This window comes from Pseudonaja textilis, chromosome 2 (genome assembly GCF_049901715.1).
Source record: "Pseudonaja textilis isolate UNSWEBS1 chromosome 2, rPseTex1.2, whole genome shotgun sequence".
Lineage (NCBI taxonomy): Eukaryota > Metazoa > Chordata > Lepidosauria > Squamata > Elapidae > Pseudonaja > Pseudonaja textilis.
This window is the reverse complement of record NC_141991.1, coordinates 247,665,782-247,687,457: the sequence shown is the minus strand read 5'-3', so window position 1 is coordinate 247,687,457 and position 21,676 is coordinate 247,665,782. Positions and strand designations below refer to the sequence as shown.

The 21,676-nt window shown below is 43.4% G+C and overlaps 1 long non-coding RNA gene across 1 annotated transcript in view; it reads right to left on the bottom strand.

Moving 5' to 3' along the window:
• The window catches only part of LOC148127450 (uncharacterized), a 54,724-nt gene that overhangs the window by 15,381 nt on the left and 17,667 nt on the right, over nucleotides 1-21,676 (bottom strand). The window contains exon 3 of the long non-coding RNA XR_015742415.1: nucleotides 3,451-3,513. This is a non-coding gene — a long non-coding RNA (uncharacterized LOC148127450). The remainder of the gene's footprint in view (nucleotides 1-3,450; nucleotides 3,514-21,676) is intronic.

The window sequence follows — 21,676 nt, the reverse complement described above, 5'->3', positions numbered from 1 at the left end:
ACTTTAAATTAATATTTTCCCCTTTTTAGTTCCTGCATTTCTGACATGAGATGAGTTTCCTTTTTAGCTGAAGGAAAGACACTGCCGATTAGATGAGATACAACTCCATTTCCTGGAAAATATGTTGAATAGCTGTTGTCCAAAGTTCCCCTTCTTCCATAAGATACACTTGTCTCTGTGGACAAGTGAGCTCGTTAAAACTTGCTACTTTATTACTATATTTCTATCTGTAAAATATTGAGCATCCTCCTCCAGAAATATTCTATTCACAAGTGTTGGGAATGCACCTGTCTGTTTTAATGGAGGGTTTTTCCCTCCCCCAAGTGAGGTTTGAAGATTTTGTCCAGATTTTGGGCCTTCCCATATCATTTTAATGAAACTGCTTTGCATTTCAGTTCTGTGCAATGTAATTTATTGGTAAGAAGAGGTTTTTCTCCTTATTTTCTATAGTTTTTAGAATATGTCATATGTTTAGAAACAGTCACCTGTGTGTTTTTATGAACCTCAGAATTATGTGCGACCATTATAATTAACAAAATAGCAATAGCACTTATATACCGCTTCACAGTGCTTTTACAGCCCTCTCTAAACAGTTTACAGAGTCAGCCTATTGCCTCCAACAATCTGGCTCCTCATTTTACCCACTTCGGAAGGATGGAAGCAAATAAAGGGATTTTAAGCTTTAAGGTTCTCCTCACACATACGTGTTAGTCGTTTCTGGCTCTAGGGGGCGGTGCTCATCTCCGTTACAAAGCCGAAGAGCCAGCGCTGTCCGAAGACGTCTCCATGGTCATGTGGCCGGCATGACTAAAGGCCAAAGGTGCACAGAACGCTGTTACCTTCCCGTCAAAGATGGTCCCTGTTTTTCTACTTGCATTTTTACACGCTTTCGAACTGTTGGGTTGGCAGAAGCTGGGACAAGTAGCAGGAGCTCACTCCATTACGCAGCGCTAGGGATTCGAACCACCGAACTGCCAACCATTCTGATCAACAAGCTCAGTGTTTTAGCCACTGAGCCGCCACATCCCACTTTAAGCTTTATTATTAGCTAAAAAGCATACCTACCTACCAAGGTGATATCCAAAACTCTTATGAGATGCCAAGAGCTTGTGAATAACGACAGCAGCAGAGATACCCCAAGAGTGACCAATTTCCCCAGTACCCAGGGCTCGGTTCTGTACAGAAGCTCCCTACAAATAACAAAAACCCTACAAGTGTTTATCAAAGCTTGGTATCATGAGTTCATGGCCCTGCTGGAGTCAGGAGACTTCAAGATCTGGCCTGGGCACATGCCTCCAGGATGGGAATCGAAACTCTGAGATATTCACAGTGGGAAAGGATTTGAAGCCATGGAAAGATTCTACTCCATCTCCTCCTTTGTCCAGCAAACAAGAGTGAAGAAAAAGTAGGACAGCTCAGAATGAACCCTAAAACGTCTAGATTTTTGTTAAGATGAAGAACTCAAAATAGGCCACTAAACTCCTTGGAATAACAATGGTCTTCTGCATCACCATTACAGTTGCACATGCAGTGTATTTTTTTTAAAAAAAATGGGGGGGAGTGTCCTCTGATCCCATGGGTGTGGCTTCTGGTACTCCTGAGCCCTTCTTGCGGATATCCAGGGCAGGGGTGGGATTCCAATTTTGTAACAACTGGTTCTGTGGGCATGGCTAGTTGGGCGTGCCTAGGTGGGTGTAGTCATGTGACCGGGCGGGCATGGCTTCTTCTTCTTCATTTTTTTTTTGCAGCAACCTCCCGCCCCAATTTTTGGGCCTTCTGGGCCTCAGGGAAGCCTCCGGGGGGAGTATTTTTGTTCCTAGAAAGCTTCCCTGGGGCCCAGGGAGGAAAAAAATTGAGGGGACACGGGGGCACCCCCTCCATTTTTTGCGTTCCTGGGCCTGAGGGAAGCCTCCTGGGCAAAGAAGTAAGCAAGGGGAATCCCGACACAGCTTATCATAGGAACAGCTGCTCATCGGGAGCAGGGCGGGGGGAATACTTTAAGGAGTGACTGGGCCAGGAAGAATGCAGTCAGCAATGTCAAGCATGCACATAATCTTGCACATGTGTGATAAGGACTTACTGGGCAGGGAGGAGCCGGCCCAGCCAGAGGCCCGATTTGCCAGTTCTCCCTAACTTCACAGAACCATAACAACCGGTTCTATAGAACCGGTCTGAACCGGTAGAATCCCACCCCTGATCCAGGGGTGTCAAATTGGATTTCTTGGAGGGCAGGATCAGCATTGTGGTTGTCCTCCGTGGGCTGGTGGGGAGGCGAGGAATGGGATGAATGGCAGGTGGGATGAATGCCTCTTGCAGCACCCTGCTGGCCAAAATGGGGTACGGGGGGCCTGCAGGTGCCCCTCCTGCATCCCATTTTCAGCCTCGACGGCCTCCTGCAGCACTGTACCAGCCAAAACAGGGTGTTGGGTGCTGCCGGGGGTGGTGTGGCCCAAGACCCCCCATACCCAGTTTTCACTCGCAGAGGCACCACGGGATAGTCCTTTGCTATTTCCAGGCTGGGCCCATGGGGCAGATCTAAGCACCCCATGCGTTTGACACCCCTGTGGATATTTTTCCAAGCAACCCTACTCGGGGACTATTCTCATCCTGAAAATAGTAATTCGCAAACTGCCTCTCATTTGAGTGACAGCTCCTGTTGCTATTGTCTTTACGATAGTTCACGTTTGTTTAGCTACCCTCAAACTTTGCTTTGAAGGGGAAAAAAAATGAAATCCTGCGCAAAATGCAAAACTACCCATACCCACAAAGGAGAATATTTTTAGCTCGGGGTGGAACTGTGGGGTCCTTGGTGCTCTCTGAGCTTGGTTGTTTTCTTGCAGACGTTTCACGATCCAAACTAGGTAACATCATCCGTGCGAGCATTGACCGAATATTTATTGTTAGGATTACAAGCACAAAACGGGGGCAAAAATACCACAGTGCTAAAGACAAAAGGCTGTGTATATTAAAAGGCAATTTACCACCTTTTAAATATCTATCAGACAACATCTATCCCAAACACAGTAGTTTCGTGAAATATCAATAGCCTGGTCTGTATTTCCACCTCATTAGGAACAGTTTGCTTGTTCTTCTTGGTTTCTCTCTCTCCCTCCCTCCCTTCTCTCTCTCTCTCTCTGTCTCTTTCCGAAATATCTCTTAACCTCTTGAATATTCCGAGATGCATCTCTTTATGTACCTTAAATATTAAACAGAGACCAACCAGAGGAGCTGCAGTGACAGAACATAATCAATGTCAGTAATTACGGTGCTAGGAAAAGGCCATTGCTTAGAGATTTTGATCGAGATGGGTGAAATCTCTACTACTTTTAACCCCGGACAAATCGTTTGGCTCTGTGAGCATTTAAGCCTTAGGCTTGTAAATAATGCAGAGAGCCCCTTCTAATACGATTATAACTTTAAAAAAAGAAAAGAAAAAAGAAATACATTTACCACACAGCTCCTTTCCCCAAGCGCCGCGTTTGGGCATACCGGCAGATTTCTCGTCTGAGTTTCCTGCGTTGAGATATAAATAAATTGAGGCTTAATATATTTCATAAGTTTTGGAGGCCTTGTTTCATGAACAACAACACCTTAAGTTCGTCGGTCCCCTTTTATGGGCACTGTATTCTGACAAAACATTGAATTCAGATAGTTCTCGCTGGTGAGGGATAAAAGCTGACCCCCTGAATCCAGGCCTGGGTCAGGGAGTCTCCATATAACCCACATTCTAACCTGAGTAACCAGAAAGTAGGAACAATCCAGTAGTAACAACTGGGACAGTAGCAGAGGTGGTATTCAGCAGTTTCTGACCAGTTCTGGAGAAACAGTAGCAGAAATTTTGAGTAGTTTGGAGAACTGGTAAATACCACCTTTGACTGGCCTGGCCCCCATCTCTTCTCTTCCTCCCAAGTCCCTGCTGATCGGCTGGGTCTTCTTTAGTTGCCCTGCACAGGAGAACGGAACTGGAACGGAGCTTAATTGAGTGGGGAGGGAATGGGGAGTTTGCAATATCCTTCCCCTGCCACGCCCACCAAGCCACACCCACCAAGCCACACCCACAAAACCAATAATAAAATTTTTTGAATCCCACCACTACACAGTAGGCATTTGCCAGAATCCATTTGCAAATGACCACGGTGCTATAGTATTCAATAGTATTTCTCCATTTTGTCAATTTTAAGACGTGTGGCCTTCAACTCCCAGAATTCCTCAGCCAGTTCAACTGGCTGAGGAATTCTGGGAGTTGAAGTCCAGGCATCTTCAAGTGATCGTGATTGAGAAACATTGGCCTACAATGTTCCTTCCCTTTCCCCTTCCTTTTTTCTCCTTCCTCTTCCTCTCCCCTCCTTTCCTCCTTCTCTTCCCCTTCCTCTTCTCTTTCCTCTTTCTCCTTCCCTTCCCTATTCCCTTTTTCCCTCTCTGATTTATTCTCTGAAAAAATTAATGGGTCGAAGCTTGTTGAAGAGAGATCCTGCCTAGAAGTTAGGATAAATTTCCTGACACCAAGAACAATTGATCAATGGAATATATTGAGCCACAGCGGCACAGTGGTTAAAGTGCAGTACTGCAGGCTACTTCTGCTGACTGCCGACTGCTTGCAATTTGGCAGTTCAAATCACACCAGGCTTCGACTCAGCTTTCCGTCCTTCCGAGGTGGGTAAAATGAAGACCCAGATTGTTGGGGAAAATAGGCTGACTCTGTGCACTGCTTAGAGAGGGCTGCAAAACACTGTAAAGCAGTGTATAAGTCTTAAGTGCTATTGCTATCTTGCAGGCGCTCTGTCACTGGAGATTTTCAAAAATAGATTGGACAACCATTTGACCCAGATGGTATGAGATCTCCTTCCTTGAGCAGGGAATTGGACTAGAAGATCCCTGAAGTCCCTTCCAGCTCTATGATTCTATGTCCCATGTACTGGAATGGGAGATACCCTGGTATTGTAGATATGCAGCCTCCGTTTGAAACTAGAAGGAAGAGAAGGAATAATCCTATGAAGAAGGCAAGGACAATCCATTACATCCCACCCAAACCATCAGAAGGAAATCATGTCATGGATTATTTCCCCTTACAGTGAGGCTCCTGTCACTGTGGAAGGAGATTCTGAGGAAAATCACTGGAGAACGTCCTGAGAATGTCTTGAGAAATTCAGAGAAACAGTTTTTTTCTGGCCACAAATATCACCAAGGACTTCGGGCCCATCTCCATTGCATTGCTCGGTCATTATCTCCTGCCTTCATGGAATCTTGAATGCTCACGGTTGGACGGTGTAGATGTCGGAGCTGCCGCATCTGCCATGAACTCTGGGGAAGGGAGCTGGATGGAAGGGGGGGGGGGAAACTACACTGTTCACTGTTATTTCCTGTGACATGACTTCAAGGTCATGACATCTGGGAATCAGTGGTGGGAGTTTTAAAAACATTACTACTGGTTCTGTGGGCATGGCTTGGTGGGCGTGGCAGGGGAAGGATACTGTAAAATCCCCATTCCCACCTCACCCCACTAACCTGCTTTCCAGCTCCATTCTCCTGTGCCGGGCAACCAAAGGAGACCCAGCCAGTCAGCTGGGACTCGATGGGAGGCAGAGAGTAGATGGGGGTGGGGCCAGTCAGAGGTGGTATTGGCTGGTTCTCCGAACTACTCAAAATTTCCATTACCGGTTCTCCAGAACTGGTCAGAACCTGCTGAATACCCGCCTCTGCTGGGAATGGAATGCCACTGCATTAACCGTTTCAAAAATACCTTCTTCAAATATGATTGGACGATAGGTGGACCAGCAATAGGTAAGATAACAGATAATCAGATTTGGAAGTGACCTTATAGGCCATCTAATCCAATCCCCTGCCCAAGTAGCAGACCCTACACCATTTCTGACAGGAAGTAACAGGAGAAAGTTGCACTTGCGGAATTTGGCATGCGAAATTTCAGTTCTGGCTTTGCCCTATTATTGTAATCCACTTGACTTCTAGGAGACAATACCTTTCTCAACGAAATGGAGTTAAGGATTGTAGTTACTTAGAGGTTCAAGCTGGGAGAGGTCTGACAGGTGTGGCGGTGTTTCTCAATCTTGAGAACTTTTAAGATGTGTGGACTTCAACTCCCAGAATTCCCCACCCAAAATGCTCCAGAATGCTTACTGGGGAGTTCTGGGAGTTGAAGTCCACACATCTTAAAGTTGCCAAGGTTGAGAATTTCTGGTGTAGATTGGTTTGATGCTTAACAAAGGGGGATCCCCAGGGCAATTTGCAATTATAGCCTCCACCTCAGTGACTGCTCTGTTTGTCCCCAAGAAATAAATACATGGTTAGAGAGCAAAACAGAAAGCAATCTTGCTGGGTTCTCAGTCGTGATCCAGGTCACCTTCCTTCAACTAGGTGCCTTCATGTTAATTGGTGTTACAGGTAGTCTTTGACGTACAACAATTTGTTTAGCGACTGTTCCAAGTTACAACAGCTGGAAAAAGTGACTTATGACTGGTCCTCACACTTCTAACCGTTGCAGCATCCCCATGGTCACCTGATCAAAATTTAGGGGCTTGGCAACCGGGATGCATCCTAGGGTCATGGGATCACCTGTCATCTGGGAGATCCTAGGGTCATGGGATCACCTTTTGCTACCTTCCCAGATGACTTCCAACAAGCAAAGTCAATGGAGGAAGACAGATTCTTTTAGTGAATGCAGAATTCACTTAATGAACGCAGAATTCACTTAATGAACGCAGAATTCACTTAATGAACGCAGAATTCACTTAATGAACGCAGAACTCACTTAATGAATGTAGAATTCACTTAATGAATGCAGAATTCACTTAATGAACGCAGAATTCATTTAATGAATATAGAATTCACTTAATGAATGCAGAATTCATTTAACAAAACAGTTGTAAAATCAGGCACAATTTATTTAACAACTGCCTTGCTTAACAACAGAAATTCTGGTTCTCAATTGTAGTTAGAAATGGAGGACTATAGATAGTCCTTGACTTATGACCACAACCGAGCCTAAAATTTATATTGTTAAGTGAGACACCTGTTAAGTGAGTTTTGCTCCATTTTACAACCTTTCTGGCCACAGTTACAAAGTGAATCCCTGCAGTTGTTAAGTTAGTAACACAGTTGTTAAGTGGGTCTGGCTTTCCACATTGACTTTGCTTGTCGGCGGGTTGTAAAAGAGGATCAAGTGACCCCAGGACACTGCAACCACCATTAAGTACATGCCAGTTGCCAAGCTTCTGAATTTTGATCATGTGACCATGGGAATGCTGCAACGGTCAAGTGAAAAATGGTCATAAATCACTTTTTTCCATGCCGTTATAACTCTGAACAGTCAGTAAATGAATAGCTGTAATTTGAGGACTACCTGTACCAGTACAGAAATCCCAGTCACTGCTACTTATAATCCCAGTGCTCCCACAGTGCACCAGGTTGGGGCATCCTTCCAGTATGAGCTGCCAATATAATACCAGCTCTCTCTTTCGGCGTGCCCTATCATAATTATCAGCAATTTGCTACTATATCGGGATACTGAATGGCATTTTGAGGTTTTGCCTGCCTGAACTATAAATGTAGACCTCTGAGGCAAAGATCTATCTTACTGCCATTAAATATTTTATTGGTTACTTAAGATGGAAAACCTCCGCAGAAGAACGGTTGGAAAAACAAGGCAGTTTGTGTGTGTGTGTGTGTGTGTGTGAGAGAGAGAGAGAGAGAGAGAGAGGGAGGGAGAGAGAGAAAGAGGGAGGGATTCTGATATAGTAATGTACCGTTCGTGACATCACTTTGTACAATTTGGCAGGCCTGGGATGCACTCTGTTTAATGGGTGGGTGGGTTTTTTTTCTCTTTTTCTAAATGTAGTCACTCTTCTCTTAAGAGTTCTTCTGGGCCTTCCTCCCATGCTGGTTAAGTAGAAGCCAAATGAAAGTATGTCAAGATCCAGGTCACTACATTAATTCACATCCTGATTAACATCCCTATTTGCTGAAGGATGGGAAGTCACCCCTCCTAGAAGGATGAAATATCTGAGAAATATTTATTATATTCCCCCTGAAAGAGAAATGGAAATCTTAAGGGAGACAGAAACTCAGCATATCCAGCAGACATTGGGTGCCCATTAAGAAGGACTGGGCCAGCCTATCTACAAGACAAAAGACCCTCAGCTCCAGCGTGATGGGATTAAAACATGACTATCCAGGACATAATAGGATTATCTAGCAGCAGAGCTCACTGCATTGCACAATCTCCTAAAAACATTGCATCATCCAGCACACTTCAACCAAACTTGGCTCAGATAAAGGGTGACCCCCGCATGGCCCTATGGCAGTGTGACTATAACCAATAGAATACATTTCTTGCACAGGAACAGGAAGCTCTAGGGCAGGGGTGTCAAGCTGGATTTCTTGGAGGGCCGTATCACCATTGTTGTTGTCCTCCGTGGGCCAGCCGGGTGGGCAGAGATGAAATGGACAGCGGATGGGATAGACACCTCCTGCAGCGGCTTGTCAGCCAAAACAGGGCACGAGGAGCCACGGGGCTCCCATTTTGGATGACAAGGGGATGCAGGAGGCCATCCAAAATGGGGAAAACGGGATACAGGGGTTCTGCCCGTGCCCCAGTGCCCCGTTTATGCTAGGAGAGGCACCGCAAGCCAGTCCTTTGCCATTTCCAGATGGGTCAGGTCTAAGTACCTCGTGGGCCACATCCGGCCCACGGGCCTTGAGTTTGACACCCGTGCTCTAGGGCAAGGCCCAGGAGATGGTATAAAGAACCCTCCCTCTCCACTCCATCTGTTCAGCTTCCCAGGACCTCAAACCCATGTAGTTCATCATTAAACCATCTTTCCAACCAGCCTCCATCTTTCCAGTGTCTTTCTCCGCACTTGGAACTCAACCCAAATGGACATTCCTTCCAACAGAAGGAAGAGGATCTTTTGGGATGGCATCAGAGGTAGTACTCAGCAGGTTCTGACCAGTTTTGGAGAACCGGTAGCGGAAATTTTGAGTAGTTCAGAGAACTGGAAAATCCCACCTCTGACTGGCCCCGCCCGCATCTATTCTCCGCCTCCTGAGTCCCAGCTGATTGGCTGGCTCTCCTTTGGTTGCCCTGCACAGGAGAATGGAGCTGGAAAGCAGGTTAGTGAGGTGGGGAGGGCATGGAGATTTTGCAGTAACCTTCCCCTGCCATGCCCACCAAGCCACGCCTACCAAGCCACACCCACAGAACCGGTAGTAAAAAAATTTTGAATCCCACCACTGATTTGGAGGTTTGACCACTGACTCACATTTATGATGGTTGCAGGGCCTCAAGGTCATGTGATCAATCCCCTTTGGTAACTTTCTGACAATGTCTGTGGAGATTCTCCGTCATCCAGGTCACAGACTTTCTGGTTTCTCTTTGGAGACATGTCGCTTCTCATCCAAGGAGCTTCTTCAGTTCTGATTGAAGAATTCCCATTCCCCATCATCCAGTCAGAGCTGAAGAAGCTTCTGGGATGAGAAGCAAAACGTCTTCAAAGAAAAACCAGGAATTCCAGTTGCCTCTTGAAAAAAGCAAGTTTGGAACCTTCTGACAAGCAAAGTCAATGGGGAAACCAGACTCATTTAACAAACATGTTAATCAACTGGAGTGATTCACTTAACAACTGTGGCAAGAAAAGTCATAAAATGGGGCAAAGCTCCCTTAAAACGTTTCTTGCTTAGCAATATAAATTTGAGGCTCAATTGTGGTTGTAAGTGGAGGACTACCTGTAATTTTTCTCCCTTTGGTGTCATTTCTAAAGAGTTCCCATTTTCATTTTTTTCCAAACAAATCCCCAAACAGGACCAATGAACAAGAAACTTACTGTACATTTGAAAGAGGCAGAATAGTACAGTAAAAACCTTCTAACAAGAACTTGTAATAAAATATTAAATGTTTTACAACAAGGGTGTGGATCAGGTGTTTTCAGATTTGTTCCAGGTAAAGAAAGGTAAGGAAAGAAGGAAAGGGGGAGGAAATAAAAAGGGAAAGGAAAGGAAGAGGAAAGAAAAAAGGGAAAGGAAAATAAAAGAAGGGGGAAGGGAAGGACGATAAAAGAAGGGGGAAGGAAGAAAGATAAAGGGGGGGGAAGGGAAGGAAGATAAAAGGAGGAAAGGAAAGAAAGAGGAGAGGAAAGGAGAGGAGAGAAGAGAGGAGAGGAGAAGAGAGGAGAGGAAAGGAAAGGAAAGGAAAGGAAAGGAAAGGAAAGGAAAGGAAAGGAAAGGAAAGGAAAGGAAAGGAAAGGAAAGGAAAGGAAAGGAAGATAAAAGAAGGGGAAGGGAAGGGAAGGAAGATAAAAGGAGGAAAGGAAAGAAAGAGGAGAGGAAGGAGAGGAGAGGAGAGGAGAGGAGAGGAGAGGAGAGGAGAGGGAGAAGGAAAGGAAAAGGAAAGGAAAGGAAGATAAAAGAAGGGAGGGGAAGGGAAGGAAGGGAAGGAAGATAAAAGGAGGAAAGGAAAGAAAGAGAGAGGAAAGGAGAGGAGAGGAGAGGAGAGGAAAGGAAAGGAAAGGAAAGGAAAGGAAAGGAAAGGAAAAGGGAAAGGAAAGGAAGATAAAAGAAGGAGAAGGAAGGGAAGGGAAGGGAAGGAAGGAAGGAAGATAAAAGGAGGAAAGGAAAGAAAGAGGAGAGGAAAGAGAGGAGAGGAGAGGAAGGAAAGGAAAGGAAAGGAAAAAGGGAAAGGAAAGGAAGATAAAAGAAGGGGAAGGGAAGGGAAGGAAGATAAAAGGAGGAAAGGAAAGAAAGAGGAGAGGAAGGAGAGGAGAGGAGAGGAGAGGAAAGGAAAGGAAAGGAAAGGAAAGGAAAGGAAAGGAAGATAAAAGAAGGGGAAGGGAAGGGAAGGGAAGGAAGATAAAAGGAGGAAAGGAAAGAAAGAGGAGAGGAAAGGAAAGGAAAGGAAAGGAAAGGAAAAAGGAAAGGAAAGGAAGATAAAGAAGGGAAGGGAAGGGAAGGAAGATAAAAGAAGAGGAAAGGAAAGGAAAGAAGGAAAGGAAAGGGAAATAAAAAGGGGAAGGAAAGGGATAGAATGGAAAGGAAAGATGCCAAATCAATAGTTTGCTGGCTGCTCTTGCTCAACGTTATCTCAGATAGACATAGATGTTAGATAAAGATTAGTATAAATATAGATATGGATGTAAAAATAAACCCTGGAACCATTTGAAAAGGAGAAATTTGGCTGGATGCAGCCCTGCCAACTATCCCCCTCCCAGGGGGAAGCAACTTCAAGAGAACTTAATTCAAAAAATCCTTTAGGCCACACAGCAGCCAAGTAAAGGCTCTGGCAAAGAAGAACAGAAAGGCATCGATAAATAATCAAGGGTCTTAGATTTTTAAATGGGAATCTGAGCATTTCAGCTGAAAAGTAAATTGAATCTCCCTCCCCTCTCCACCTCTTCCCAAGCAAGTGCTGGTGTGCAGACGAGACTATAAAACTTTCCTTATTGTAAATGTTGCTTGACCTTTCGACAGATAGTTTTACATGGAAATAGAAAACTCGCCGCTTAAAACTGCTGAGAGTGGGTTTCCTCTCAGCAAGTTTCTGATTCAGACTGGAAAACGCTTATTTCCACTTCTCCCCCACCCACATCTCTTTCTCTTTCTCCCCCTGTCTGCTTGCTTTATCCATTTTTGTATAATATTGGAATCCTATTTAAACTTTTTTTTTCCCTTTGCCACAAACCGCTTATGTACAGATAGCCAGGAGAGTGAGATAAAATAAATCTGTCTTGAAACAGAAAACTGGAGCAATATTTAGCTAGCTAGCTAGTCAGTCAGTCAGTTAGTCAGTCAAATTCTGTCTTGAACAGAAAACTGGAACAATATTTAGTTAGTTAGTTAGTCAGTCAGTCAGTCAATTTCTGTCTTGAACAGAAAACTGGAACAATATTTAGTCAGTCAGTCAGTCAGTCAATTTCTGTCTTGAACAGAAAACTGGAATAATATTTAGTTAGTCAATCAGTCAGTCAATTTCTGTCTTGAACAGAAAACTGGAACAATATTTAGTCAGTCAGTCAGTCAGTCAATTTCTGTCTTGAACAGAAAACTGGAATAATATTTAGTTAGTTAGTTAATCAGTTAGTCAGTCAGTCAATTTCTGTAGCCATCCATCTCAATCTACGAGTCTGGGCGGCTTACAATTCAGAAAATACATTACACTTAAAAATACTAAGGACATTTTAAAAACAATAAAAAGTACAAATACTAAAGACATCCAAATTAAATATAAAGAAAAGTCTAAGGCTTTCTTTCTTGGATTTTGAATGGAGCCATATCTGACATCAAGGGTGACATGTGCGAGCAGCGGCAAACACCTGCAGAAGAAGTGGGCCTGGCAAGGGGAGTCAGGTATTGGGGTGTGCGAGGCCAGGTAAGTAGGGCCGCTCCACCCACCCCATCCGAGCTTAATTTTTACCCATGCACCTCACTCCACCCTGTGCACCCTGGAGTGGGCGGGGTCTTAAGTAGGGCTTATTTTTGGAGTAGTCAAAAACTGCCCAGACATTGCTGGTTAGAAATTCTGGGTGTTTTTATAAAAAAAATCTTTTTAAAACTTTATTAAACAAATTCTACAATTAAAAACCAATTAAAAACCTATTTCCATTCATTGCAACATATTCGTAATAGTGTTCACTCACTTTGACATATTCTTAAGTATATAGAATATTACTAAATATTATTACAATTATTTTACATTTGATTTATGTCATATTTTCATATATTTACATAGTTATTTACATATTTATACATAAGTATACATAGTTATGCCCAATGATCAGATTCAAAAAAATTTACTACCGGTTCTGTGGGCATGGCGTGACGTGGCTTGGTGGGTGTGTGGGCGTGGGTGTGGCTTGGTGGGTGTGATGTGGCTTGGTGGACATGGCTTGGTGAGGTGGGAGGGGAGTATACTGTAAAATCCACATTCCCTCCCCAGCCCACTAACCTGCTTTCCAGCTCTGTTCTCCTGTGCAGGACAACAAAACAAGACCCAGTCAGAGGTGGGCTTTGCCAGTTCTCTGAACTACTCAAAATTTCTGTTTTCGGCTCTCCAGAACGGGTCAGAACCTGCTGAATACCACCTCTGGTTATGCCTATTCATACCAAATTATTAAATCATACCATAACCTTTCATTTCATCTCTCTAGTCTACCTTGCAGCCAATTGTACCATAAATTCCAAATTTCGTAGTACTCTGTCTCTTCTCTCTCCTTCATTTCCATTGAAAGCCTATCCATTTCTGCACACTCCAAAACCATTTTTATTATCATAATATTGGAGGGAATGCTGTCACTTTTCCAATTCTGGGCAAAAGCTGTGTGTTTTCATGCTATCATATCTGGAGGGCATCCAGTGAGAAATGCTCTTTCTACTGTCAATACAGATAGTCTTCGACTTACAATAGTTCATTTAGTGACTCTTCAAAGTTACAACAGCACTGAAAAAAGTCACTTATGACTGTTTTCCACACTTACACCGTTGCTGCATCCCCATGGTCACGTCATCAAAATTCAGACTCTTGACAACTGACTTATATTTCTGATGGTTGCAGGGTCCCAGGGTCATGTGTGTTATGACCAAGGCTTCCTGAGACCATAATTAAGCCCATGCCTAGTCCAAACAACACTTGTTTTATTTCAGCGCTGGGAATTATGTTCATTCCCAGCCCGTAATGAGTCCCAGTCTCTTGAGATAAGCACCCACCTTTATCTCCTTTGAATTGCTGCCAACAACTAAAGTGCCAAATTAACTGCAAAAAGCCAAACAAAGTACAAAGTCCACACAGCGCTTCAAGGTTTAATCCAAACAGAGCAAACGACTTTGCTTCCTGCAAAGGTTTCTCTACCTTTGCATTTCCTTTATATCTTATGGGAGGGGCAATCACCTCCAAACCTTACTCTCAAGTTGCCCCTTTTGTCTTAGCTGCTCTTGCCTTCTGGCAGCTCTGCGCACATGTGCACTTGGAACAGGCTCCCCTTGTTCCTCTGCCTCACTGCTGCCAGATTATAGAGGCTCTGGTGTCAGGACCCCACTCCCAGGTGATCCTGGCCCCATCTCTGTATCGGATGCAGAACCCTCATCTGAGTCTTCCCCAGACTCCTGGACTGGTCTCCGTTCTTCCCCACTGTCCGATTCTGCTGCCGTCTGCCAGCGAACCACAACAATGTAATCCTCTTTTATGACCTTTTGACAAGCAAAGTTAATGGGACAGCCAGATTCATTTAACAATTGTGTTACTAACTTAACAGCTGCAGTGGTTCGTTTAACAACTGGGGCTAGAAAAATCGTAAAATGGGGCAAAACTCATTTAAGAAATGTCTCGCTTAGCAAAAGAAATTCTGGCCTCAATTTTGTCATAAGTTGAGGACTCTCTGTACCAAAACATGACTGTGAAATTCAGCATCTCTAGTTTAAGTCCCTTCTCTCCTAACACACAGACACAGACACACACAGAGACACACACACAGAGAGTGGTCACATCCAAGCAAGAATGCATATCTACACATTTAATAGTAAATTTTGTACTGAGCGCTGGTAGCAATTTCAACATTGATGCAATATCTAAGGGACTGCCACAAAGAAGAGGGGAGTCAAGCTATTCTCCAAAGCACCCGAGATCAGGACAAGAAGCAATGGATGGAAACCCATCAAGGAGAGAAGCAACCTAGAACTAAGGAGAGATTTCCTGACAGTGAGGACAATTAATCAGTGGAACAACTTGCCTCCAGAAGTTGTGAATGCTCCAACACTGGAAGTTTTTAATAGATTGGAAAACCATGTGTCTGACATGATATCAGGTCTCCTGCTTGAGGAAGGGGTAGTAGGAAGTTAGCGTCCACCGCTCTCCTAGAAAAATGAAATATCCTAGGAAATGTTTAAAAAGCAGAATATTTCCCCTAAAAAGAGTAGAAAGAAGCAGAAACTCACCTCAGAAGCAGAAACTCAGCTCCCCCCCTTTGCTAATGGGCCATTACTCTGGCCTAGGCCAGCCTATTTTACATAACAAAGATCTCCAGGTAGAGCTATAGGAATTGCCCAAAGCTCTTTCACTACATCATCATCCAGCAAAGGCTCAACCAAGCCTGGGACTCAGGACAGCCTACCGAGTTGCCCCTGCGTGGCCCCATGGGAGCCTGACAACCAATCAGAACGCAAGCTCCAATTCAAATCCCAACAGAGGTTATAACACCCAGGCGCACTCAGCATCTCAGCCCTTCCTTCTTTTCCTTCATCTTGAAGCACGTGATCGTTCTTTTCACTTTGGAGCTCCAAGGCATGTAATCCTGTCCACCATTAAACCATCTTTCCAAACAGCCTCCATGTTTCCAGTGTCTTTTTTCCCACTTGGAATTGAACCCAGAAGGATATTTCTTCCAACAGGGTTGGACTAGAAGACCTTCAGGATTCCTTCCAACTCTGTCAGTCTCTTTCTGCTGATATTTAGACAGGAGAACGGCTTCCAAATTGAAGACTAGACTAAACCTGCTTTGCAACTTATTAGGACTCTGCAGTGCTTCAAATCTGTATGCAGAAAGATGCTCGGAGATACATCTTTGGTAGCTACACCACATTTTGAAGCAACTGAATCTTGGGATTGGGGCCATGAATTAAGTACATTGGCTGCCTCCCCAGCCTTAGCCCAATCTTGGAAAAAGACACACCTGGCTTAAGGAATTCTAGACAGGTGCAACGACGTGCATGCTTCTCACACACCTAAGGCACACTTTCTCACTGAAGCATTGCACAGTTCTGCTACTGATTGCTTGGGCGTGAAGGACAATGTCCTTTATGGATATTAGCGCACAACCTCAGTCACAATTTTTACCCCTAGAAAGCTGCACAAGTTAATTTCGACCCCTTATTTCCCTGGCTAGTGGGAATTCAAAACAGCAGGCTGAAATGCATGCAACTTTGTGGCCAGGATTCTAGGTGGAATTTACTTAATTCATCCCTCTTTAAAATGGTTGCTTATTGTTCTTTGTTGCTTTGTAAATCCCTTCAGAAAAATGTTGGTGGTGTGGGGGGGAACCTTTTATTTATTAGCAAATTGCTTGTTTCTCTCTTCCTTTTTTGAAATAAGGATTGTCAACAATGAAATTTCAGAGGTGTGTGCCTCGGCATTGATTTTTCTATTTGTAATAACACACAATAGCATATCTTGTTTTGTATCAAAAGGATAAAAATGTCCCTAACACAGTGAACTCCATCCTGGGGTAATGGATAAAACCTGTTTATGAGATGTCATTTATTCCACAATAGACAGTAAATAAAAGCTATTTCAAGCTTCGGTTAAATCAAAGCTTGTTCGGGATTTCAGCAGATTTGCAAATTACCTTTGGGACCCACTTCAGTTCCACTTGTTTTCTTGCATGTCATTGGATACCCCTCCTTTTTTTGCTATATAATATAAGTTGTTTCTTCTTCTTCTTCTTCTTCTTCTTCTTCTTCTTCTTCTTCTTCTTCTTCTTCTTCTTCTTCTTCTTCTTCTTCTTCTTCTTCTTCTTCTTCTTCTTCTTCTTCTTCTTCTTCTTCTTCTTCTTCCTTCTTCCTCCTCCTCCTCCTCCTCCTCCTCCTCCTCCTCCTCCTCCTCCCTCCTTCTTCTGTCATCCTTTTCCATGTTCTCTTTTCATCCTTCTTCTTCACCTCCCTCCTCCTCCTCCTCCTTCCTCCTCTCATCCTTCCCATTCTCCTTCTCCTCCTCCTTCTGTCACCCTTTTCTCCTTTCATCCTTCTTCTTCTTCCCCTCTTCCTCCCCTTCCTCTTCTATCTCCTCTCATCCTTCTCCTTCTTCTGTCATCCTTTTCCATCTTCTCCTTTCATCATTCTCCTCCACCTCCTCTCCTTCTTTCTCCTTTAATCCTTCTTCTGTCATCCTTCTTTTCCTTTTCCCCTCTTCCCCTCCTTTCATCCTTCTCTCCTCTCCTCCTCCTTCTCCTTCTCTGACTCACATACACATACATACATAGTCACTCCCAACTGTTGGTCCAACTTTTTAGAGAAGGCATTTTTTTAGAGCCAGGACTATGTAAGGCCACGAACAGATCCCTGAAACAGTCATCTTTATTATCTCAGCACAAAGTATTTAAGGCTGATGCCCTATCTCATCCTTTATATGGTAGGATAGGATAGGATAGGATAGGATAGGATAGGATAGGATAGGATAGGAATTGGAAGGGACCTTGGAGGTCTTCTAGTCCAACCCCCTGTCTAGGCAGGAAACCCTACACCATTTCAGACAAATGGATATCAAAACCAAACTTCCAGCATTCACAACTTCTGGGGGCAAGTTGTTCCACTGATTAATTGTTCTAACTGTCAGGAAATTTCTCCTTATTCTAGGTTGCTTCTCTCTTTGATTCGTTTCCATCCATTACTTCTTGTCCTGCCTTCAGGTGCTTTGGAGAATAGCTTGACTCCCTCTTCTTTGTAGCAGCCCCTGAGATACTGGAACACTGCTATTATGTCTCCTCTAGTCCTTCTATTCACTAGACTAGACATACCCAATTCCTGCAACCGTTCTTCATATATTTTAGCCTCCAGTCCCCCAATCATCTTGGTTGCTCTTCTCTGCACTCTTCCTAGAGTCTGAACATCTGTTTTACACCATGGCAACCAAAACTGGATGCAGTATTCCAAGTGTGGCCTTACCGAGGCATTATAAAGTAGTATTAACACTTCCTGTGATCTTGATTCTATCCTTCTGTTTATGCAGCTTAGAATTGTGTTGGCTTTTTTTTTGCAACTGCAGCACATGGCTGGCTCATATTTAAATGATTGTCCACTAGGACTCCAAGATCCCTCTCCCAGTCACCACTGTTGAGCCAGGTACCGCCTATACTGTACCTGTGCAGTACATTTGATAGCCTGTTCTGTGTTCTACATCTTCTCCACCTCTACAATAGCCCTTTGGAAATACCTTTGCCTCCTCCGTTCTTGCCCTCCCATTCTTGACAGCTCAATATCTAGGTAGGGGACGAAAACTCTGACATTCCGTGCTGATGGAGCAAAACCTCTTTCAGACAAGTATCTTCAAGGAATGACAACAAAATAATAAGGAAGGAAGGAAACAGTTTTCTCTGACTCTAAGACCTCCTGCCAAGTTTCAGCCAGGAGCAGATTTGTATGGCCAGAGTGATAAATCAAAGCTCAGTTTGTAATGATAATGCTGACACAGGTTTAACTGTAACGAGACTCACAGGCACCGTTGCAAAGAAATTAGAGCTACAAATTCAGACCATCCAACGTATATCAAGCAGAACGGTTGTCGACAATCTTCTGAAGTATTTTTGTTTGGGGGGAATTAAAAGCACACTATAGCACTCTTGAACAGTGGTGTCAGTTTTATTAGGGCAGGGTACAGAATTCATGGCATTAAATATAAGTGGATTTTCTTCTCATTGAAAGAGTGTATGCCAGAAAACACTAGGCAAGTGCTGTAGTTCATACCTTTCCATATCAGAATCTAGTTCATACCGTGTCAATTGCAATTGAATTAAAAGGTAGTTGCCCTGTTGTGGCATTCATTCCTTTAGGCGCCACCTGTTTCTGTGGGGTTGGATACAGGTAGCCTTCAACTAACACCTGTTCATTTAGTGACTGTTTGAAGTTACAATAGCATTAAAAAAAACAACCAGTCCTTGCACTTACGATTGTCACATTATCTCCATGGCTACTTGATTAAAATTCAGTGGTTCAGTGGTAACTGGTATGTGTATATAATGATTGCAGTGTCCCAGGGACAGGAAAGGGAAAGGATACATGGGTGAAGAAGGGAAGGGAAGGGAAGGGAAAGAAGGGAAGGGAAGGAAGGGAAGGAAAGGAAAGGAAAGGAATAAATAGGTGAAGAAGAAAAGGGAAGGGGGTAAATGGATGAAGAAGGGAAGGGAATAAATGGGTGAAGAAAGGAAGGGAATGGAAGGGAACAGAATAAATCGGTGAAGAAAAGAAAGGAAAGAGATAAATGGGTGAAGAAGGGAATGGAAAGGAAGAGAATAAATGGGTGAAGAAAGGAAAGGAAAGAGATAAATGAGTGAAGAAGGGAAGGAAAGGGGATAAATGGGTGAAGAAGGGAAGTGAATGGAAGGGAACAGAATAAATGGGTGAAGAATGGAAAGGAAGGAGATAAATGGGTGAAGAAGGGAAGGGGATAAATCGCTGATGAAGGAAGGGAAAGGAATAAATGAGTGAAGAAGGGAAGGGAACAGAATAAATGGGTGACAAAGGGAAGGGCGTAAATGGATGAAGAAGGGAAGGGAAGGATTAATACTGCAATTATTTATTCTGAAGCTCTTTATAGTTTTATTGTATCCCATGTGAGACACCTATGAAAAAAAATTGCCGGTGCCATTATTCAAATATACTAAGGGCTCAAAATTCTCCTCCTACTAAAAACACTCTCAAAGATCAGCAGATTTTTTAAGGGACAAGGATTATTTCCAAAAGCTTCAAGGATTTTTCTTTTCCCCCCCCGCCCCCCCAATCCTGTCCTGCCAAACCTAGTGAGAACCAGCCAAGAAACCTTTCATCAGAGTTGTAAGCAGGATCAAAATGTGCATGTGGGTTAAAGAGAGAGCATCGTCCCCAACTCCCAAAGTATCATTAGTGGTAACCTGTCACATAAAATGAGGTGGCAAGATTTCCATTTTCATCTGAACTTCGGGTGTTTTAGTAATCCAGGAGCCTTATTTAAGGACTGACCTTTCACCCCTGCCTGTCAGTCCAATTGCGAGTGGTTGATAGCCACTGGGAATCAATGGACAGCACTGAAGGTCACTTCCTAGAAAAACTGCCGCTATCAAAGTGTCAGTTCCAATGAAGGATTATAACAAAGCATCAGAGACGCAGATCTGAAAGGGCTAAAGATTCACTTTTTTTTTTTCCTGAGCGGAGACTCTTGTCTGCTTCACTTTCATTAGATGGCTGAGAGAGAAGAAGAGAGATAAACGGGAATTGAATAACATTCATTTCCATAAATAAACTGGGTTTTCTGGGGGGCACAAAGTGGACTTTGTTTAGAGTCATAACCTTTGGCGGTCCCAGATCTTCAAAGGACCGGTGTTTATGTCTGACCTTCAATCAGACTTAGTTGGAATAATTTTGCCACTAAACCTGTAGTGAAAGGTGGCGTTGTAGGATGTTGTTGTTTTTTAAAAAATTTTATTTTATGGCCCAGGAGTCAGGAACAAAACATTGAAAGCAATGGTGGAATTCAAGTTTTTTTTTACTACCGGTTCTGTGGGTGTGGCTTGGTGGGCATGGCAGGGGAAGGATACTGCAAAATCCCCATTCCCTCCCCACCCCACTAACCTGCTTTCCAGCTCCCTTCTCCTGTGCAGGGCAACAAAAGAAGACCCAGCCGATCAGCTGGGACTCGGGAGGCGGAGAAGAGATGGGGGCGGGGCCAGTCAGAGGTGGGATTTGCTGGATCTCCGAACTACTCAAAATGTCTGTTACCAGTTCTCCAGAACTGGTCAGAACCTGCTGAATACCACCTCTGATTGAAGAGCTACGTAAGGAGGTCAGATTTGAAGCACAGATCATGGTTAGATCAATTAGATCAAACGGTAGAATCTCTCCAGAAATATCAACATGGCAGCCACCACTATGTGGGTCTGTAAAAGAAGAAAAAGCTGAGCTGGAAGGAGGGGTTAAATGTATCATCAGTTGGGAGTCATTGCATTGCCAGAAAAGACCTAAGTCCAGTCCACCCCTCCATCCCCATGAATTCTATTGACCCTTAACTAGCACCAATTAAGCTTTGACTCTTGGTTGACTAGATTCCTGTATTAGGGTAGCAATAATAAACTTTTCTAAGGTTTGTACTCAACAGATGCTCCTGGTTATTTGTATCAGACATGGCCTGCCCCCGCTATTTTTACTTGTTGTGGGACAAGTGATGCTTATAAATCTCACCTCTACCTCATTTACCTCTTGGTTCTTTTATCAGTTTTAATATTAATGTTAGGGTTGTAAGTCTTGATGCCTGATCTTTTAATGTTTTAAACCTGCAATTGTTTCATTCTTTAATTTATGGTTTTGTAAACAACCCAGAATCATTTGGTAGAGGTGGTAAAGGACTTGGTAAAGCAGCCTACAAAAAGAAAAAGAAAGAAAGAAAGAAAGAAAGAAAGAAAGAAAGAAAGAAGAAAGAAAGAAAGAGGTAGGTAGGTAAGGAAGGAAGAAGAGAAAGAAAGAAAGAAAGAAAGAAAGAAAGAAAGAAAGAAAGAAAGAAAGAAAGAAAGAAAGAAAGAAAGAAAGAAAGAAAGAAAGAAAGAGAAAGACTCTTCAAATCAATACCAGAAGCACTGGATGGAAACTAATTAAGGAGAGAACAATCTAGAACTAAGGGGAAATTTCCTGACAGACCAATTAATCAGTGGAACGCCTTTCCTTCAGAAATTGTGAATGCTCTCACACTGGACGTTTTTAGGAAGAGATTTTCAACTATTTGTCTGAAATAGCATAAAGTTTCCTGCCTGAGCAGGGGTTGGACTAGAAGACCTCCAAGATCCCTTCCAACTCTGTTATTCTATTATTCTGTCCATTTGCAGCACTCATTTTGACTTTTTTGGACTCCTCTAGTAGTGGATGCCTTGAATAATATAGAAACAAGGTCCCCATAATATATTTTTCTTGGTTACTGAATGAACATGTATCTGTAAACATATTAAAC